Source organism: Macaca mulatta, chromosome 10 (assembly GCF_049350105.2).
Source record: "Macaca mulatta isolate MMU2019108-1 chromosome 10, T2T-MMU8v2.0, whole genome shotgun sequence".
Classification (NCBI taxonomy): Eukaryota; Metazoa; Chordata; class Mammalia; order Primates; family Cercopithecidae; genus Macaca; species Macaca mulatta.
In genome coordinates, this window is record NC_133415.1 from 78,451,500 (window position 1) to 78,462,359 (window position 10,860).

General features: G+C 44.6%; 1 pseudogene; it reads right to left on the bottom strand.

The window, feature by feature from the left end:
- Window positions 1-9,887: 9,887 nt before the first annotated feature.
- Window positions 9,888-10,469, bottom strand: LOC144331504 (small ribosomal subunit protein uS13 pseudogene; annotated as a pseudogene).
- Window positions 10,470-10,860: the final 391 nt, after the last annotated feature.

Sequence of the window (10,860 nt, forward strand, 5' to 3'; positions counted from 1 at the left end):
TAATGGAAGAGACCAGACCGTTTCCATAAGTTCTAGATTCATACATCCCGCTGTGTCCCCATCTCCAGTTTAAGGTCTAATAAGCATCTCACACTTGATGTATCTCAACAAAGCACTTCCTTCTTCCTTCTACCAAACCTGCTGCCATCCCACCTCCTCCCAAGTTCTGTCTCAGTGTGTGGTACCTGGGAGTCATCCATGCGATTAGTATAGCTTTATGTTACGTGTGATAGGGTAGTTGCTCAATTGTTTTCTTCAATTTTTAAAAATTTGTCCAAGTGTTCTTAAATAACTTGATACTTTATCAAATGCCAGAAGAGTACTCTTGAGAGTCTGATCAGTGTTGGACTAATTTGCTATATTAAGAATATAGCAGGGGCTGGGCGCCGTGGCTCACACCCATAATCCCAGCACTTTGGGAGGCCAAGGCTGGCAGATCAGCTGAGGTCAGGAGTTCGAGACCAGCCTGGCCAACATGGTGAAACCCTGTCTCTACTAAAAATACAAAGTTAGCCAGGCGTGGTGGTGGGTGTCTGTAATCCCAGCTACTCTGGAGGTTGAGGCAGGAGAATCACTTGAATATGGGAGGTGGAGGTTGCAGTGAGCTGAGATCATGCAACTGCACTCCAGCCTGGGTGGAAAAACTAAAATTTATTTGGAGAGGCAAAAGAACTAGAATAGCTAAAAACAGTTTTGAACAAGAAGCAAGTGGGAGGAATCACGCTACCTGATTTTAAAACTTATATAACTATAGGAATCAAAACTTTGGTACTGGCAGAAGGACAGATATATAGATCAGTGGCCCAGAATAGGAAAATCTACACAAGCACAGTCAACTGCTTTCTGACAAACATGCAAAGGCAATTCAATGAAGGATGGTCTTTTCTTTCAAGAAATTATACTGGAGCGACCAGGCCTGGTGGCTCACACCTGTAATCCTAGTACTTTGGGAGGCCAAGGTGGGTGGATCACTTGAGGTCAGGAGTTCAAGACCAGCCTGGCCAGCATAGTGAAATCCCATCTCTACTAAATACAAAAGTTAGCCGAGTGTGGTGGCATGCGCCTGTAGTCCTAGCTACTCAGGAGACTGAGGCACAAGAATCGCTTGAACCTGGGAGGCGGAGGTCGTGAGCCAAGATTGTGCCACTGCACTCCAGCCTGGATGACAGAGCGAGACCCAGTCTCAAAAAAAAAAAAAAAAAAAAAAATATGCTGGAGCAATGGGACATCCAATGCCACAAGAGCATACATTGGCCTAAATTTTCCACCTTATACAAGACGTAACTCGAATCATAGATTAAAATATAAAACCCCAAATCTTAGCAGATAACAGGCCGGGTTTGGTGGCTCACACTTCTAATCCCCAGAACTTCGAGATGAAGACCACCCCGAGCAACACAGCAAGATCCTGTCACTGCAAAAATTTTAAAAATTAGCCGAATGTGGTGGCGTACACCTGTGGTCCCAGCTACTCTGGAGGCTGAGGCAGGAGGATTGCTTGAACCCAGGTGCTCAAGGCTGCAGTGAGCCATGATTGTGCCACTGCACTCCAGCCTGGGTAACAGAGCAAGACCCCATCCTCAAAAACGAGAAGATAACACAGGAGAATATCTTCAGGACCCAGGACTTGGTAAAGAATTCTCAGACATGACAGCAAAAGTACCATTCATAAAATTAAAAGATCAATAAACTGGACTTTGTAAAAATGTAAAACTGTTGCTCCATGAAAGACCTGTTAAAAGGACAAAAAGGGCCAGACATAGTGGCTCATGCCTGTAATCCCAGCACTTTGGGAGGCTGAGGTGGGCAGATTGTTTGAGTCCAGGAGTTCAAGACCAGTCTGGGCAACAGGGTGAAATTTCATCTCTACAAAAAAATACAAAAATTAGCTAGGTGTGATGGCACACGTCTGTAGTCCCAGCTACTCTGGAGGCTGAGGTGGGAGGATCATTTGAGCCCTGGAGGCTGAGGCTACAATGAGCTGAGATTGTGCCCATGCGCTCCAGTCTGGGCAACAGAGCAACACCCTGTCTCTAAATAAATAAGACAAGTTTACAAAGTGGGATACAATATTTGCAAAACAAATGTCTGACAAAGAACTCTGAAAATTTGACATTAATAGCCAGGTGCAGTGATGCCCGTGGTTCCAACTACTGCTGAGGCTGAAGTGGGAGGATCACTTGAGCCCAGGATTTAAGGCTGTAGTGAGCTGTGATTGTGCCACTGCACTCCAGCCTGGGTGGCAGAGCAAGACCTTGTCATAAAACAACAACGAAAAAAGAAAATTCAGTTTAAAAATGAGCAAAAGGTAGGAGGATACATCACATTGAAGATGATATAAGAATATCAATAAACACATAAGATATTCAACATCACCAGCCATTAAGCAAATGCAAATTAAAAGCATGATGTAGGCTGGGTACAGTGGCTCACACCTGTAATCCCAGCACTTCGGGAGGCCGAGGTGGGTGGATCACTTGAGGTCAAGAGTTTGAGACTAGCCTGGTCAACATGGTGAAACCCCGTCTCTACTAAAATACAAAATTAGCTGGGTGTGGTGGCACACGCCTATAATCCCAGTTACTCGGGATGCTAAGGCAGGAGAGTCTCTTGAACCTGGGAGGCAGAGTTTGTAATGAGCCAAGATCATGCGACTGCACTCCGTCCTGAGCAATAGAGTGAGACTCCATCTCAGGAAAAAAAAAAGAAAACAAAACAAAAAAACCCAATGGGTAAATGGTCTCCACATTTCTAGGAACCAACTTTATAAGTGATCTTTAGAAGCACAGTTTCTTGTGTCAACAAGTGTCTCTAGTTGAGACAGGCGTGAGAGTCTGTCTCCATTGACTTTCAGCAAGGTTGTTCTGAGGAAAGGGCCAAGATTTGAGGAATGAGCATGATGATGTCCCAGGCTTGATATTAGAAGGAAGTGGCCATGTGGATAGCGGAGGCAGAGGTGCCCAGACTCCCAGTATATTTTTGTAATTGCCTGATGGGTTCGTCCTCCCCACTGCACAGACAAAATCAATTCAATGAGACCGCGGCATTGCAGTGAAGAGTTTAATTGATGCAAGACCTACCACCACACAGGAGATGGAGTTATTACTCAAACTGATCTCCCTGAAGGCTTTGAGTTTAGGGGTTTTCAAGGATATTTTGGTGGGCAGGGAACTAGGGAATGGACAAGGGACCAGGGAATGCTACTGATTGGTTGGGGATGCCATCACAGGGGCATGGAAAACGGTTTGCCTCTGGGTGAGGGTGCCAGAGGACTGGTTAGTCATTAGTCATGAGTCTGGGTGGATTAGCCAATTGTCAGAAATGCAGAAGTCTCAAAAGACCAATCTTAGGTTCTACAATAGCAATGTTATATACAAGATAAATTGGGGAAGTTGCAAATCTTGTGACCTCCGGAACAATGGCTGTTTATCCTTTATGCCTACATCTTAGCAGAATTCAGGCCCTTCTCATTCTCTTAACCTTGTGGACTTCCATTAGTTTTACAAAGGTGATTTAGTTTTGGGAAGGGCTATGGTAGGCTAAGGTTAAACTATAAACTAAATGTCTCCCAAAGTTAGTTTGGCTTATGCCCAGAGATGACCAAGAACAGCTTGGAGGTTAGAGGAAACATGAAGTCAGCTATGTCAGATTTCTCTGACTGTCTAATTTTGCAAAGGCAGTTTCATGTGGAGGGCTCTGCCAGAGATACAGAATTTGTGCACCTTGCCTCAGCCTCTGTTCTCTTAGGAAATATCCCAGAGATGCACATGGCACATAAATTCCCAGCTGGTTTCTTCTGGAAATTGATAGGTGGGTCCATGCTCAACGGCTGCAGCATGCAATACATTGGAATCCTGCCTCCACCTGTGTGACTCTATCGGTTTGAGCGTCAGTCTCTCAATCTCCCTCTCTCTCTCTCTCTGAGACAGGATCTCACTCTATCACCCAGGCTGGACTGCAGTGGCATGATCACAGTTCATTGCAGCTTTGACGCCCGGGGCTCAAGCCATCCTCCTGCCTCAGCCTCCCAAGTAGCTGCAACTGCAGGTGCATGCTACCATGCCCAGCTAATTTTAGAAAAATTTTTGTAGTGATGGAGTTTTGCCATGTTACCCAGTCTGGTCTGGAACTCCTGGGCTCAAGAGATCCTCCTGCCTTAGCCTCCCAAAGTGCTGGGATTACTGGCATGAACCACCATGCCTGGCCTAAGTCTCTTTTTCTGGAAAATGCAGTAATAGTCTCAAATTGGCAGAGTTATGGTGTGGGTTAGAGATGGGTATATAGCACCTAGCCTGATGCTAGATGGGTGGTTGGTCTTTAGAGGTCATCATTGTGTCACTTAGTGGTTGGAAGTGTATGATACTGATACTTAGGAAACTCTCTTGAACCCCTGGTGATACCCTGCCATAGAGAACCCCAGGAGTAAGCATGAGGCCGTGTTGCTGCTCAAACCCCAATCACTGTTTCTGCTGGTGCCAGGTCCATACCTGGGGCCAGCACACCCCAAGAGAAAGGGGAGGTCTGCTTCTTTACCTCTAAGAACAATAGCCTTAGGCCAGGCACGATGGCTCACGCCTGTAATCCTAGCACTTTGGGAGGCTGAGGCGGGTGGATCACTTGAGGTCAGGAGTTCAAGACCAGCCTGGCCAATATGGCAAAACTCTATCTCTACTAAATATATAAAGAAAATTAGCCAGGCGTGGTGGCAGGCTACCCCAGCTACTCGGAAGGCTGAGGCAGAATTGCTTGAACCTGAGAGGCGGAGGTTGCAGTGAGCCAAGATCTCATCACTGCACTCCAGCCTGGGCAATAAGAGTGAAACTCCATCCCCCCCACCACCACCCCCCCCCGCCAAAAAAAACAAAACAAAACAAAACAAAAACGAACAATAGCCTTGAATTACAATAGCCTTGAATTACTCTCATCCTTACATTACCCAGACCAGTTTCTTCCTTGAGCCAAACTAACCTATTCGCTCAGCCTGATTCCCTCTATGCAGATGAAAATGTAGCTGGTGCCAAGAATGATCAGTGTTATAGTTTGATCAGACTCTTACAAACAAAAGCTCTCTCCCCTTCCACCCCTGTACCCCACTCAGGATTCTGACCACCTAGTTTCTGAGTGGCCTTCCCTGAACCACAGCCTATCCTTGCCAAGTCAGTTATGTTCCTGCCCCAGAGCACTGAAGAGACTGCAGGAGAGTTGGGGTTTGTCTTTTTCTTTTTTTTTTTTTCAGAGACCAGGTCTCACTTTGTCACCCAGACTGGAGTGCAGTGGCATGATCACGGCTCACTGCAGCCTCGACCTCCTGGACTCAAGCAATCCTACCACCTCAAACCCACGAGTAGCTGGGACTACAGGCACATGCCACCATGCCTGGCTAATTTTCATATTTTTTTGTAGAGATGGGGTTTTGCCACATTGCCCAGGCTGGTCTCAAATTCCTAGACTCAAGCGATACACCTGCCTCAGCCTCCCAAAGTGCTAGAATTACAGGTGTGCGCCACCGTGCTCGGCCAATAAAACCAACTTTTTTTTTTTTTTTAATGGAGTCTTGCTCTTGCTCTTGCTCTTGTTGCCCAGGCTGGAGTGCAATGGCGCGATCTCGGCTTACTGCAACCTCCGCCTCTAGGGTTCAAGCAGTTCTCCTGCCTCAGCCTCCCGAGTAGCTGGGATTATAGATGCATGCCACCATGCCCGGCTAATATTTGTATTTTTTGGTAGAGACGGGGTTTCATCATGTTGGCCAGGCTGATCTCAAACTCCTCACCTCGTGATCCACCTGCCTTGGCCTCCCAAAGTGCTGGGATTACAGGTGTGAGTCACTGTGCCTGGCCAAATAAAACCAAATTCTAATGACCACAGCTCTTAGCCAGCGAAAGTGACCCAAATAAGCCCAAGGAATAGGGAGGCTGTGGAACGGCCCATGAGTCACTCCGGACCAGCAGGAAAACAGATTTTCACAGGTCTAGGGCAGGGCATGAATGAGGTGAGCACTGGACTGCTTATCATGTTGAAAGCAAGGAAGGTATCAAACACTAACAGATGAAGTCAAAGGAACCCAGAACTGACTCACTTAAAATGGGACAAGTTTTAGCACCAAAACAGATGTTTACAATAGACTGAAACATATCATAATGACCAAATTACAAAATGAAACAAAAACAAGACCCCCTGCATTTGTCACCACTAGAATTTTCTAGGGAATAGGCCAGTTCTTTTACAATTGAGAAATAAAGGGACAGAATCAAGCATTTATCCTACCTCTCTATATTAGTTCCCTTGATTCTTTCCTCTCTCTCTCTCCCTCCCTTCCTTCCTTTTTTTCCTTCCTTCCTTCCTTCTCCCTTCCCTTCCCCTCTTTCATCTTTCATCTTGCTTCCCTTTCTTTCCTTTCTTCAGGGGTTCACTCTGTTGACCAATCTGGAGTGCAGTGGTGCAATCATAGCTCACTGTAGCCTCGACTTCACAGGCTCAGCTGATCCTCCCACTGCAGCCTCCTGACTGACTGGGACTACAGGCATGTGCCACCAGGCCTGGCTACCTTTTGTATTTTTTTGTAGAGATGAGGTTTTGACATGTTGCCCAGGCTGATCTCGAACTCCTGGGCTCAAAGCAATCCACCCATCTTGACATCCCAAAGTACTGGGATTACAAGCAAGAGCCACTGTGCCCAGCATCAGCTGTATTTCAAAAACACCAAGTCGGTGATAAGGAAAAGTTTTCCTTTGTAGAATAATTCTAATTAAGAGAAGCAAAAAGAATGATAGAATTTTTAAAAAATCATCTTGCAGGCATGAATGAAACAGTGAATGTAGATAATGATCATCAGGAGATGCTAGAACCACGACGTGAAAGGTTTACAGGGAACTTTATGATGAAGAGATCAGGCTCACATCACCTGAACCTACTGAGCATTTGGCCTTAGCATCACCAAACGCAGCAAGGAGCCCTCCAGATGGGTAGCTATAGCAAAAACACAGTATCTCTTATTAAGTCTTCTTCCCTAAAAAGCTGAATCCAAACAAGCCTTTAGACCTGAATTTCCAATGTACGGGGAATACAGGGGACAGAGTACTACAGGATGCAGATGACACCATAGGGAGCAAAAACCCAAACTCAGAACACGGAACATTCTAGAAGCCAATTGATTCATCCTCTCCAAAAAACCAATGGCATTAAAACAAAAAGAGATGTAAGAGTGGTATGGAATAAAAGAGACTTAAGAGATAATAATAACCAAATGCAATGTATGAACCTTTCTAATCCTGATTCAAACAAGCCAGTTGTAAAAAGATACCCTTGAGATAATCAGATAAATAAATATGCATCCTGGCTAACATGGTGAAACCCCATCTCTACTAAAAATACAAAAATTAGCCAGGCATGGTGGCACGCGCCTGTAGTTCCAGCTGCTTGGGAGGCTGAGGCAGGAGAATCGCTTGAACCTGGGAGGCAGAGGTTGCAGTTAGCCAAGATCGCACCATGGCACTCCAGCCTGAGCAACAGAGTGAGACTCCGTCTCAAATATATATATATATATATGCAGATAGTAGGTGATATCAAAGGGATTGTTGTTAGCTTTATTGTTAGCTTTATTGAGTGTTTGGTGGCATGTGTTTTTCTTTTTAAAATTTTCTTATCAGTTAGAGAAGTATGCTTAAGTATTTACGAGAGAAATGATAGTATCTTGGATTTTAAAAAAAATGTTTTGTCTTTTATTTGTTTCCATCCCATTTAACAGAAGTTCAAGTATCTTGGATTTGCTTTAAAACAATCCAGTACAAATACGAGAGGATAGATAAAACGATTCTGGCAACTTGTTGGTAATTGTTATCATTGTTGCTGAGTGATGAGTATATATTCTGCCTACCTTTGTATGTGTTTGAAATTTTCCATAACAAAAAGTTAAAAGAGAAAGCCAAAAAAAAAAAAAAAAAAAAAGTAGGGGAGCGCCAGGGCACTGGTTCTGAATCTGCTCCTAACCAGTTTTGAGCTTGAGCAAGTTAGTTCAATTCTCTGGGTCTCAATGTCCTTATCAGTAAAATCAGTAATGCAGTGATGACCATCTAACACTTGACTTCTGTAGTTCTTTATTCTCTTTGACGTGGGAACCATTTTTATTTAATTAAATTAATTTTTTTAACATTAAAAAAAAATAGGGATAGGGTCTCCCTGTGTTGCTCAGGCTTATCTTGAACTGCTACCCTCAAGCAATCTTCCCGTCTAGGCTTCCCAATGTGCTGAGCGTGAGCCACCATGCCGGCCGGGAGCCATTTTTAAATGCCTTCTCTGTGACCTCCGGGAGGGGAAGGCAACCGTGGTGTGGGTTGTATCAGGAGGTGTGGGCTTCCTGAGGGAAGTGGAATGCAGAACAAGTCCAGGGTTAAACGGTGACAATGAAGAGTTTATTTGCGTTTTCTTAGCTAACCAAGGAACTACAAAGGGGAAGAAGGATTCATCTGACGCAATTTCTCCCCACCCCCTTTTTAGTTTTTCAGCGTATGTTGTTCGGTAATTTCTGTACAGGGTTCTCTATGCTGTGGGTCTAGATGGGAGAATTGCTTGCTCACCCATTGGCCTAATGCAGAGGGAACAGCTTTCCTCAGCTGCGGGGGTGTAACTGTTTCAGCTCAGGAGACTCTTACCCAACATTTTGTTCATTGTAAACAAAATTCTAGGTATGTGGGGAAATGTCTGCAATGAGGCAAGAGCATCTTGTGAGCAGAGGGTAGAAAGCTCTTGGTGAGCATCTATAGGATTTCTACATCATGAAATGTAGAAACCCCAGTCTGAATTCTTATACTCTGTCAGCTAGTATTTGTCTAGGGCATACACATTGACTGTAATATTAGATTGAGCCAAATGTCTATAGGAATACACATCTGCAAAAAAACGGACCCTTAAGAATGAATTGGGAGTTAGTTATACCATTGTTATGCAGCAAGCCACAGGGAGATGACTGTGGATTGATCTATAATTCTTTTAAATTCGGAAGTCAAGTTGCAGAGCTTTAAATACCATCTATGTGGTAGAGACCCTCAGATTTATACCTGCAGCCTCATCTCTCCCGTGAGCTGCAGATCCCTATTAGACAACTGCCCACTCAAAATCTGGCAGGTGGTCTAGCAAGTCTCTCAAACTTAACATATCCCAGTATGAACTCACGTGCAAACCCTTCCTCTCAAACATTCTACTTGCAGTCTTCTGAATAACAGGCAGCTCCGTCCTTCCAGTTGCTCAGGTCAAATTTTAGTTACCTTTGATTCTTTTTTTTTTTTTTTTTGAGACAGAGTCTTGCTCTGTCACCCAGTCTGGAGTGCAGTGGCATGATCTTGGCTCATGGCAACCTACGCCTCCCGGATTCAAGCGATTCTCCTGCCTCAGCCTCCCAAGTACCTGGGATTACAGGCGAGTGCCACCATGCCTGGCTAATTTGTGTATTATTAGTAAAGATGGAGTTTCGTCATGTTGGCCAGGCTGGCCTCAAATTCCTGACCTCAGGTGATCTGCCTGCCTCGGCCTCCCAAAGTGCTGGGATTACAGGTGTGAGCCACTGCGCCCAGCCCACCCTTGATTCTTTTACTTTCATTCCCAAACTCCAATTCATTCAAGCAATCCACTCACCTTGGCCTCCCAAAGTGCTGGGATTACAGGTGTGAACCACCTTGCTCAGCTAAATTTTCTAGTAGCCCTATTAAAATAAGTAAAAAGAACCAGGTGAAATTAATTTCAACTATATATTTTATGTAGCCCAATAAATCCAACATGAAAAACATATTTTGTATAACCCAAAACACTGCAACATGCAAAAAGTATAGAAATGTTAGAAGATATTTTACATCTTTTTTCTTCCATACTGTCCTTAAAATCTGGTGTGTATTTTATGTATAGAGCACATGTTAGTTTGACTTTTCTTTTTTATGATTTTTAAATTTTTATTTTATTTTGTTTAGGCATATAAACTATTAACAGACAAGGCCTACAGACTTACTTCTTCTTGGATACACCCATGTTATGGCCACAGCGGCCAGTGGTATTGCTGTGCTGTCCTGGGACATGAAGGCCCCAGAAGTGGCACAGCCCTCTATGGGCTCAAATCTTCTTCAGTTGCTCCAGGTTCTCACAGAGGCTGTTATCCAGACCATTGACCAGGTCCTGGCTATATTTTCCATCCTTTACATGTTTCTGTCTGTTTGAGAACCAGTCTGGGATCTTGGGCTGGCATGTTTTCTGCATAGTGGTGATCACACATCCACCTTATCCTCAGTGAGCTCTCCTGGCCTCTCAGTGAGGTCAATGTCAGCTTTCCTCCACACCACAGGAGCATATCTTCAATACACGCCCTTGATGGCAATGATGGCAAAGGCTGTTTTCCGACGCCCATCAGTATTGGTGTTGAGTACTCACAAAATATGCTTGGACTTCTCAGGGATCACTAGACATGGTGGCAGCACAAGTGGTGGCATGTAGGTCTCTGGTGGAAGAGAGAATGGAAATGACCCCTTCTTTTTTTTTTTGTTAGAGACAGCGTCTGCTCTGTCACCAAGGCAAGAGTGCAGTAGCGTGGTCATAGCTCACTGTAGCCTCGATCTACTGGGCTCGAGGGATCCTTCTGCCTCAGCCTCCTGAGTAGCTGGGACTACAGAAGCATGCCACCATGCCCAACTAATTCTTTATTTATTTATTTATTTATTTTATTTTATTTATTTATTTACTTTTGAGATGGAGTCTCACTCTGTAGCCCAGGCTGGACTGCAGTGGCACCATCCTGGCTCACCACAACCTCCACCTCCCGGGTAGCTGGGATTACAGGCATGTGCCACTGCGCCTGGCTAATTTTTGTATTTTTAGTAGAGA